Raw genomic sequence first — 11,388 nt, 5'->3', positions numbered from 1 at the left:
AACTGAGAAGAATGAAGGCCTCATTTGCCCAGATGTGGGGCAACCAATTGCAGTAAGGCCCTTTGTTGATAACAGGTATGACAGGAAACCTGTCAAAGTGCAACCTATGTGTGTGTGTGCATGCACATACACACACACACACTCCTTGTGAAATTAAAGTGATAATGTTCTTTTTAAAAGCATTTGGGTGGCACACACTTGTAATCTCAGTTACTTGGGAGCCCTGAGTCAGGAAGATTGCAAATTTGAGACCAGCCTCAGCAACTTAGTGAGCCTCAAAATAAAAAGGGCTGGGATATAGCTCGGTGGTAAAGTACCCTTGGGTTCAATCCCCAGTAGCAGAAAAGAAAAATATTAAATCATTTAGATTAGAACAGTGGAAGTTCATTGAAAAACAAAATATTACTTTATCAAGTTGCAGATCTCCTTGTTCTTCATCTCTAAATCTCATCCAATTTGGTTATGGGTACAGCAGGCTGGGAGACCACTGTGAGGTGGACCACAGCAGAGGGAGAGGATTTCTTTAATCAAGATCTCCATAACTAGGGGTTGGGGTTGTAGCTCAGTGGTAGAGCACTTGCCTCGCATGCATGAGGCACTTGGTTCTATCCTCAGCACCACATAAAAATAAATAAAGCAAAGGTATTGTGTCCATCTACAACTAAAAAAATTTAAAAATAATTTCAAAAAAATCTCCATAACTATTGTAATTATATATAAAGGTTGACTGTTAATACAACTGGAATCTAGTTTGGAAACTTCATTCATATAAATGAACTCGCCCCTGGCTTGTCCCCTGAGCTGCCACTTAACACTACTAGGCTTGGTTTAGAGGTCAATTTGAACATGTGTTTTCCTCTACTCCTGCATAGCCCTTGGGGAATGGCCTATGGGGAATTAATCTTCCCCTTCCAGATTATCTCTAGATAGATCTATGACACCAATGTCTGCCATAACAAGCTGAGTTTATATGTGGAAAACTAAACTGGGACCAGACAGATGTACAACCTGTAGCCATGGGGTTTCTAGTCCATCCTATGCAAGAATTAAACCACCTGGGCTGAAACAATTTCTTGTATGTACTGGAGATCTTAGGAATGGTTGGTCCTACCTTCCTTTGATTATGATACAGTTCCTTTTCAATAGAAAGGGGAAAAGTGAAATCTCTGCTTTTAGCTGGCATGGTAGTGCATGCCTCTCATCTCCTGTACTGGGAAAGTTGAGGCAGAAGGACTGTGCTTGAGCCCAGGAGTTAAAGGCCAGCCTGGGCAACAGAGAAACCTGGCCTCAAAAAACAAAAACCATATAACTGAAGCACACAATCTCTTGTGTAATTTTATATCCTACATCTTAAACTTAATATCACATCATGATTATTTTACCATGCTGTTACATTGTCTTCTGAGAGAGAACATCACTCTCCCCAGAAGGATTCATCTTGATTCATGATTGCAGACTGAAATGAGGTCCCATACCCACGCTCCAGCTACCCAAGCATCTACCTGAGGATGTATAACGATTAACTCCATTCTAGAGTTAAGGTGCATAAACACTATATTCAGATTCTATTACCATGTTTTAGAATATACTGGTATTTTAGCTACTGCATCTTCCAATAACCCTTCCATAAGGGCAATATTCACACATACAGGGGTGGACAACCTGACATTTTTTAAAAAAAATTTTTTTTTAGTTGTTGATAGACCTTTATTTTATTTGTTTATATGTGGTGCTGAGAATTGAACCCAGTGCCTCACACATACCAGGCAAGTGCTCTGCCACTGAGCCCCAGCCCCAGTCCACAACCTGACACTTTTGCAACGGGTTGCCAGTGATGAGAACTTATTTCCAAAATTTGAGGAAATGGGTAACCAACCCAGTCTTTTGCTGTTGTTGTTGTTATACCAATGGTCTTAGTCACTATTTCTCTTATTTTGAGGTAAAGTAATTCTGCCGCACGACAGCATGCTAGCTTCATACTAGAGGTCCTAAAGCATAGAAGTTAACTAGTGAGATCAAAATAAACACACATAAACTCAATTTACCTTTTTCTTGACCAAGTCAGAGACGGCCCCCTCTGGCACTTGCCTCGAACCACTGGTGGGGTAGCGAGGTTTACACAAGAGACTAGCAGGAGAGAGGAAGGGCACGCCAGGGAGTGGCCTTTTATTGGGGAACAAGAAATTCAGGGGAAAATTCCATCCAATGAAGGTCGAGGGGGACAGCATTCCAAGGTCAGGGTCAGTGATTGGTCTCAGGGTCAATGGTCAGTCACACACGGATGGGCTCTCGCACCTAAAAAGGGTGGGGATTAGTTCTGACACAGCTTGGCCTGAAGGCCTCACACCCAGTCAGGGAGACAGTCAGGGAGGTGCCCAATCATGTGCGAGAACGGCTTCCCACAAGTAATTCTTAAGATTTTTATTTTTTATAATGGTGCTGGTTGATCAAACCCAGAACCTCACACATGCTAGGCAAATGCCCTACCACTGAACCACATCCTTAGTACCTTAAGGAGATTTTTGTGTGGGGGGCCGGGGGGAGGTGCTGGGGATTGAACCCAGGGCCTTATGCACACAAGGGAAGCACTTTACCAACGGAGCTATATCCCCAACCCATATTTTAACATTGAAAATAAAATTATTCAGGCTGGGATTGTAGCTCAGTGGAAGAGTGGTTGCCTGGCAAGTGTAAGGTACTAGGTTTGATTCTTACCACCACATACAAATAAATAAAAGTTCATCAACAACTAAAAAATATTTTTTAAAAATATATAAAATTATTCTTTTGGAACTCAAAGTTGCACTGTCACCAAATGCTAGAATATTCCAGACACTTGGTATCATTACTAATGCTATTGGGATTTAAAGAAATTAAGCAGTAAAACAAATAAAAAACATAACCTCATATTAGAAACAAAAAATATTTATTGTATTTGTTGTGAATGGTAGAGTAGCTGCTCTAGAGTCAGGTTGCATGGCTTTGAATTTAGTAAGTCACTTACTAAATTATTATTTTTATATATTGTTGGACTTGACTTACACTTTATTTATTCGTTCAATGTTCATTAAGCACCAACTATGTGCCAAGAAGTTTTCAAAGCATGGTTCTACATTCAACTTGCAATATTTTGTGCTATTTTAAGGAAAATTTTTTAAATGTCAAATTTTAATTACTCATTGCAAGTTAACAGAAGTGCCATTGATTTTTGTACACTGACCTTGTATGAAACATTGCTAAACTCAATTGGTTTCAGTAGCTTTGCTGAAGATTTGACTGGTAGATTCTAGTTCTCTATCAATCTTGTTATCTGCAAACCTAGTTTATTTCTTCTTCATTGTGAATTCCTTTATTTTTCTTTCATTATTTCCTGTCTCAAACTTGTAGTATAATGTTGTTGATGGGTATTGATGAGAGTGGCTATATTTGCCTTGTTCAGTCTTTCCCACTATACATGATACTGACTGTACATTTTTAGTAGATGCTTTTTATCAGATTAATTTCTAGTCCTGGTTTCCTAAGAGTTTCTTCTTTCTTTTACTTTTTTTTTTTTTTTGGTGGGGGTCTTAGGGATTGAACTCTCAAGGGCACTTGACCACTGAGCCACATCCCCAGCCCTATTTTTGTATTTTAAAGACAGGGTCTCATTGAGTTGCTTAGAGCCTTGCTTTTTGAACTCCTCCTGCTCCAACTTCCCCAGCCCCAGGCATGTGCCACCAAGCCTGAACTGAGAGTTTTCTTTAAAACAGAAATGGATCATATTAATATAGATTATGTTAATTGATTTTGAAAAGCTTGACCTTTGTCTTCCTGTGACCTCACTTGGTTATGATGTATTATTATTTTTATATATTGTTGGACTTGACTTACAAAAATTTTATTGAGAGTTTTGCATCACGTTCACAAAAGACATTAGTGCTGGCCTCATAATTAGGAAGTGTTTTCTCATTTTCAATTTCCTGGAAGAGTTTGTGTAGAATTTGCACATTTTTCTTCCTTAAATGTTTGGCACAATTCTCTAGTGAAATTTTCTTTGTAGGAAAGATCTTAATTATAAGTTTGATTTCTTTAATAGATATAGAGCTATTCAGAGTATCTATTTCTTCTTGAGTGAACTTTGGAAGTTAGTGGAAATTTGCCCATTTCATGTAAGTTGTCAAATTTATTGGCATAAAGGTGTTCATAATATTTGCTATGGTCTGATTATGTCCCCCAATATTTTTATGTTGGAACTTAATCACCAATGTGATAGTATTGAGAGGCAATTAAGTCATGAGAGCAGAACCCTCATGGATCAGGAGGGAGCAGGAACCTTATAGTCAGAGACTGAGGGAGTGGGTTCATTCTTCTGCCATGAAAGGACATAGTGTTCATATCTTTTTGCATTTCTGTTTCTACCAGGTGAGGATGCCTCAAGAAGGTCCTCACCAGGCATTTTTTTTTGGCACTTTGTTAAGAATATATATTTTGGGGGGCTGGGATTGTGGCTCGGCGGTAGAGCGCTCTTCTAGCACGCGTGAGGCCCTGGGTTCGATCCTCAGCACTTCATAAAAATAAATAAATAAAATAAAGATATTGTGTCCAACTACAACTAAAAAAAAAAAAGAATACATATTTTTTGTTCTTTTTATTTATACTCACCAGGCATCTTGGTCTTCGACTTCCCAGCCTCCAGAATTGTAATAAATAAATTTCTGCCTCCTTTAAGTTAAAAAAAAATGTTCTTTGTAAATTACCCAGTCTAAGGTATTTTGTCATAACAACAAGAACAATAAGACAATAGTCTTTTCTCATACTTTAAATAACTAGAATCTGTAGTTAGGTTACCTCTCTTATTGCTGATATAATTTCTTCTCTCTTTTTTAATGTTTAGTATGGCTGTGGCTTTGTAAATTATATTGATCTTCTCAAACAACCAGCTCTTATTTTCATTGATTTCACTTAGTTTTTCTGCTGTTCATTTCATTGATTTTTAGCTCTAACTAATTCTTCTGCTTACTTTAGGCTTCATATTCCCTGTCTCTCTTAGTTTCTTCACTGACATGTGATATAGGCATTTTGTGTTATAAAACTCCCAATCCTGCCAAGTGTGGTGGCAAACTCCTGTAATCCCAGCAGATCAGGAGGCTGAGGCAGGAGGATTGTGAGTTCAAAGCCAGCCTCAGCAAAAGTGAGGCGCTCAGCAACTCAGTGAGACTCTATCTCTAAATAAAATAAAAAATAAGGCTGGGGATGTGGCACAGTGGCCGAGTTCCCCCAGGTTCAATCCCCAGTACCTGCCCCCTAAGAACAAAAACAATAATACTCCCAATTCCTGCTTCTCACCTAGGAATCTGTGACAAACTGGAACATGGAGAATTTGGAGGAAGGCAGGTTATTTAGGACAGCTGAGATAGCGTGAGAAGAGGTGAAGTAAGGAACACAGCTGGAGAAGATGGGGCCAGGTAATGAAGAGCTGTACCCTGAAGGCAGCCAGGAAGTGACTAGATCATGTCTGCATTTTATACAGATCAATTTGGGGCTGTGCGGAGGTAGAAGCAGCTGGAGTTAAGAGGACTAGCTAAAGGGTGGTCTCATGTTAATCCTGATGACAGATGGTGCAGAGAGGGGATGAAGAAAACTAGACAGACTGAAATGACAGTAAGGAGTTGAAATAAATGTGAAAATTGGTGATGGACAAAGATGTGTGGGGCAGGACCATGAAGAGTCAGGAAGCAGTGAGTGCTGTCCATTCAGTGAGACAGAGAATGCAGACATACGTTATTGGCAGGCAGAGACCAGGAGGAGTGAGGCAGGAAGGATTTCAGTTTGGGCCACTGACTTTAAGGTGCCTGTGAGGCATCCAGGTAAATATATAGTAGGCAGGTGGAAATGTGGGTTTGGAGCTCTGGAGAAATATGTAGCCAGTAGCTGAATTTGCAGCCAGCATTGTATGAATTGCCAGTGGAATGTTGTTAGCAAAATAACTCATGGAAAATGTGCAGAATTAGGAGGAGGAATATGAAACTTTGGGGAACAAAGAGATTTTAGGGACCATCATTTTAGTATTAAGTAAATCATGGGCTTTTCCTTACAGTAATCAAGAGTCTGCTCCCTGAGTTTCAGGGAAGATTTAATTTGATCTCCAGATTATTACTGACATCAACCATGCATAACATTATTGCCAAAATCCAGTATACACTTCAAATGCCAAGGTATGGGTCAGTCAAAACTAGTTACAAGAAGCCTAGTAAGAGTAAAACCAAGCTGGGCACGGTGAAACACACCTGTAATCCCAAAGGCTTGGGAGGCTGAGGCAGGAGGATCACAAGTTCAAAACCAGCATCAGAAAAAGTGAGGTGCTAAGCAATTCAGTGAGACCCTGTCTCTAAATAAATACGGCTGGGAATGTGGCTCAGTGGCCAACTGCCCCTGAGGTCAATCCCTGGTACATCACCCGGCCCCACCCACGAAAAAAGAGTAAAACCACAACAGTGACCAGGAGGACTCTCTGTAAAGAACAGAGAGCAGTGGGAGAAAACAACATGGTAGCTTGGGTGGTGTGCCTGGCCACACTGGGACATTATAAGGGTCTCTGCCCTCTGTGTAGACCCTGGTGGACAAGTGGGTCCTCCTTCAGGCTGGGAAAGCTTCCTTCTTTACTCTTAGGCACTGGAAGGCCTCACTTCACTGTGCACTCTGAGGGGCTCAGGGAGCTCAGACTGTGGGTAAGAAAAAGACCTCTTGGGGATATGGATACATGGACTTTGATGTCAGCTTGCAGTAAACTCTTATCATGTTCTGGGAACCTGTGTACAGAGGGAGGTGGGTGACAGGCTGAGATTTCAGGGGTTTTTCTCACAATCACTGCAGGAGAACACTCTCTCTTCACTGTGTAGGTGTGGAGGAAGCCTGGAAGCAAAGTGGCCACATTCTGGACATGGGAAAGGCCTTTTCCCTCTGTGCCCATGCTGGTGATTGAACAAGTAAGGAGTTCCTCTTGCACTCAGAGCATGTGAACAGCTCCACCCCACTGTGCAGATGCATGTGGGTCCTAAGTTTTGACTCCTCAGTGAAGTCCTTGCCACCCTCAGTGGGGGAATGGCTCTCTCCCCAGGGTCCACATTGGCACTCCTCAGACAGCTTTTGTCACATTCAGGGTTCTGAAGGGCTTCTGTCTGTAGGCAGACTAGGGGTTGGCTAGACTTCTTTTCTGGGGAAGCTGCTGTCACACTTGACCAGGAGTCATGAGCCAACGATTCCAAAGATAACCAGAGCGAAAGTCCTGCCTACAGCAGCTATAGGGGAAGAGCTTTCCCTCCTCCAGGGCTCAAGGCCCTGGAGATCTGAGGGCTCCCTGGGCTTCTGATAGCCCTCTGGATACTCACAGAGTGGCTTTCCTGCTGTTCCATTGGTTGGCTCTTCACCCAGGAACTTGCTTCACAGAGCAGGAGTAGGGTCCCCACACTGAAGAGCCAGGAAATGGGCAGAGCCCTGAGGCTGTGTGCTTTAGAAAGGAGTTTAAGGCTCTTGGCAGTGCAGGTCCTTCACATCAGCTCTTTGGGTAGTCGTTGAAAATACCGCATATCCTTTTTCTATAAACTTTCTAGAGCAGCCCTGTCTTTGATAACCACCCAAATGGCAGCCCTCCTCATGTGGGCTTACTGTTATCTTGCTTTCCTGGAACTTAAAAGAAGTATCCAGTTATTCATGACTGATTGTTAACCAGATTAAAGAATAACTCTAACGTGGACCCCAAAGTGAACCAGTGACGGTGACCTTGGCCATTGTAAAATATCTAGTTTTCCACAAGAACTTTTTTTTCCCTTAAAAAACGGCAGCCTTGGGCTGGAGTTGTGGCTCAGCAGAACAGCGCTCGCCTCGCGCGCGGGAGACCCTGGGCTCGGTCCTCCACACCGCGTAAAAACAAATAAATAAAATAAAGGTATTATTTCCGTCTACACCTAAAAAAAAATATATATATATATATATATAAAATTAAAAATAAAACCTGCAGCTTCCAGTAACATCGCTAATACAATTAGACCACAAGATTCATTTGCAACAGACAGATCCACTATTGGACAGGTGACAAGGGATCATGAAGTGTCTTGGCTTACGTAGCTGCTCAGTCCAGGGCTTAATTTAATAAGATCAAACTGTAATTCGCATTTTTCTGCTCACGAGCCACAGAACTGGCTCAATTCTCAGTCCTTCCCCCGCTGATGTCAATGACCCCGCCCCGGCACCTGGTAGCACCTGAAGACTCTGCATTGCCTGAGCCCTCCTGCGAGGGTCCATCGAGGGTCCAAGACCGGTGTGGAGTCTGGGAGCTCTGAGTCACTCAAACCGCAGCAGAGAAGTTCTGAAAGCTGAGGCCGCGTTGTGGGCGGGGCCTGCCCCCCTGGACCCGCCCCTGGCGCCGTTGCCGTGGAGACACGCAGGGCTTCCTGGGAACACTGCCTCTCCTGCGCTTAGCTGCACCGTGAGCTTGGCTCCCACAGTGCCGCCTGCTGGCAGGATGCGAAAAGAGCTCACGCTGCCCCGATCCGCGTCGGAATCTCGATGGGTCTTCCAGGCCCAGAACAGTGGAAATCACTACAGTTCTGACCTCTTCCTCTTTGGGTTACGCAGCTTAGGAAATTAGGAAATGGTTAGCTCCTTTTTGTGTCTCGATTTTTGCTACTTTGCACGTTCTTCCTTCAAAAAGGAATTGTCATCACACAGCCAATTCACTCCTTCATCCACCCTCCTCACTCACCTATTCACGATGGTGGTTTTCAAGGTTCTGGAAAGATTTGGGCTCCTCCAGCTTTCCCCTGAGGACCTGGGGATGTGGGGAGTGATGGTAAGGTTCTGTATCCTTCAAAAGATGGTGTCTTGAGGACCTCCATAGTCCACTGGACACAGCAGATCGCAGTGGATCAGGCTTTCATGGAGCCAGTGATTACCGACAGGCCTGCTGGATACTTCCTTGGTCCTGATCCCCGTGACCACTACCTAATTCTTAAACGCTGTTCTGCCTTGACACCATGTATTTGTTTTCCTCTGACTACTTTATCCCAGATTTATTCTGAAGGGTCACACCAGGGGCATCCATACTGCTGCCTTGGTTCCCTGCTATCTCATTGTCAGGATTCTCAAGTATGAACCAGGAACCTTCACTGCCCTCCAAAGGGCTATCAAACCACTCACTGTCTAGACTTGATGGGAGTGGGCAAAGGCCATCAATCAGTCTTTAATGCAGGGATCTTGTTGAAACATTCCATTCGATATTTCAAATGGGATGGATGGATGTCAAAGGCTAAAGTAATGAATCTCACCTTGTAAGATTTCCTGAGACCATTGTGGCCATCCTTTGGTACTCCAGACCCAAGCAGCTGCTTAAAATATGACTTACTGTTTGAGGTCAAGCCCACAACTTCTATGAGTGCTGCTTGAGCCTCTTAAAGTATATGTATGTTGCTGACTTGGAACAAGGTGGTCTTGGAGAAAGTGGTGAGGAGAGATTAACTCTGGATATATTTTGAAGGTGAAAATACCAGGATTTGATAGAATGGGTGAGAGTTTTGAGAAAAACTATGCAAATTTTCAAAATTTCTCAAAAGAGAAGTCAAAGACAATACCAAGATTTTTGACCTGAGAAGCTAGAAGGTAGAGTTTCCTTTCACTGATGATAGAAGAAACAGGACAAGGGAGGAAAAAATGAGAATTTGGAATTCAAATGTTGAATTTGAGATGTCTGAGAGACATCCAAATTGTCATGGTGAGAAACTACCCTTCTATCCTTTCAATACACCAAAAATGCACTTTTCAATCAGAAATTGTTGCCTTGCCCTCAGCAACCTCTTGCTTACCTATTTTGTGAGTCTGCCCTTTATGCATACTCTACTGGCAGATTCTCATCAGGCAATGGTTTCCCCTGGAGCTGTTCTCATAGAGTGAGCTCACAGTTAAGAATGTCTACAGCTTCCATTGCAGTGGTTTGTTCCCATTTCATTTTAAAACATATACAAACTGCCTTTTGTCAATTACACCCAAGAGTTTTTGCATTTTTATGTTTTAATAATTCCAATCTGCCTAATTTTAGGGTGACAGGAACCTCCCTAAAAAACTGTCTTGGTAGAATTAGACAATGAGTTGCATCCCATCTACAAGAAGTTTCCATTTCATCTCTAAATAATCCCTTTGTCCCCAAATTATAAATGGTTCCCATTAGTTCTTGGATTGCTTTTCGTCCCCATTTAAACAAAGAATCCCTTTCATTAGTGTTTTGTCTCTTCAAGATGATGCTGGGCCTATGTGATTTTTAAACTGAACACTTGGTTTTCCCCCATGTGCTTTTCTTTCATATTTGGACCCCCCTCACCCCACCCTCCACTTTTGCAACAAACTAGCTTAGGTAACTGTGTTGGTCTTTGGTGTCTGAGCACCTGCTGTTTCTTAGCCCTGTGCATTTCCTGGATTTCCAAATTACATGCAGCAAAAGGAATCCCTTCTCTGAAACCAGACCTGCAGAGAGCATCAGCATGGTCACTAACCAGGTTTGAGACTGTGGGTTAGACATTTATTGTGATTTTGTGGCCCTCTCTGTAACATTAGAGTATGAGAAAAATTCCTACTTGTATTAGAATTCTAAAAGGATTTAGAATTATATTTTTTCTATATATTTTGTATACATTATATATATATATATATATATATATATATATATATATATATATATATATAATATATATATATAAAATGTTTAGGGAGTCTTCAGGACCCCTGTGGGATAGTGAATTTTAAATTTCATTTTTCTGTTATGCTTTAAAATTTCAAAATTTTGTTATTTATATATATATTTAATGGACTTTTATTTTATTCATTTATTTACATGCTGTGCTGAGAATCAAACCCAGTGCTTCATACATATGAGGCAAGCACTCTACCACTGAGCCACAATCTCAGCCCCTACATAAATTTTTAAAAAATATTTTTTTAGGGGTTGGGGTTGTGGCTCAGGAGTACCATGCTCACCTAGCATGCTTGAGGCACTGAGTTCAATCCTCAGCACCAAATAAATGTAAAATAAAGATGTCATGTCCACTTAAAACTAAAAAATAAATATAAAAAATTCTTTTTTAGTTGTAGATGGACACAGTATCTCTTTTATTTATTTATTTTTATGTGGTGCTGAGGATTGAACCAAGTGCCTCACACATGTGAGGCAAGCACTCTACCACTGAGCCACAACCACAGCCCACACAAATTTTTTTTTTTGCATAAAGGTAATCACACCTGGGTTTTTTCACTGTTTTGTTTACTTCACCCACTTCCCCCTTTCATCACATATGCACATCTATGATGCAATCATAAAAACTGAACAGAAAAGAGGATCAAACTCTCAGTAAAAAAAAAAAAAAA

The 11,388-nt window shown here is 41.6% G+C and overlaps 1 long non-coding RNA gene across 1 annotated transcript; it reads right to left on the bottom strand.

Moving 5' to 3' along the window:
* Positions 1-2,076: 2,076 nt before the first annotated feature.
* Positions 2,077-10,602, bottom strand: LOC114099068 (uncharacterized). Its single transcript, XR_011707322.1, has 4 exons — positions 8,100-10,602; positions 7,368-7,665; positions 4,642-4,701; positions 2,077-2,295 (listed from the first exon to the last, which is right to left on the bottom strand). It is a non-coding gene; the product is annotated as an uncharacterized lncRNA (long non-coding RNA).
* Positions 10,603-11,388: the final 786 nt, after the last annotated feature.

This window comes from Marmota flaviventris, chromosome 1, assembly GCF_047511675.1.
Source record: "Marmota flaviventris isolate mMarFla1 chromosome 1, mMarFla1.hap1, whole genome shotgun sequence".
Classification (NCBI taxonomy): domain Eukaryota; kingdom Metazoa; phylum Chordata; class Mammalia; order Rodentia; family Sciuridae; genus Marmota; species Marmota flaviventris.
The sequence above is the reverse complement of the archived record's forward strand: the minus strand, read 5'-3'. Positions and strand labels throughout refer to the sequence as shown.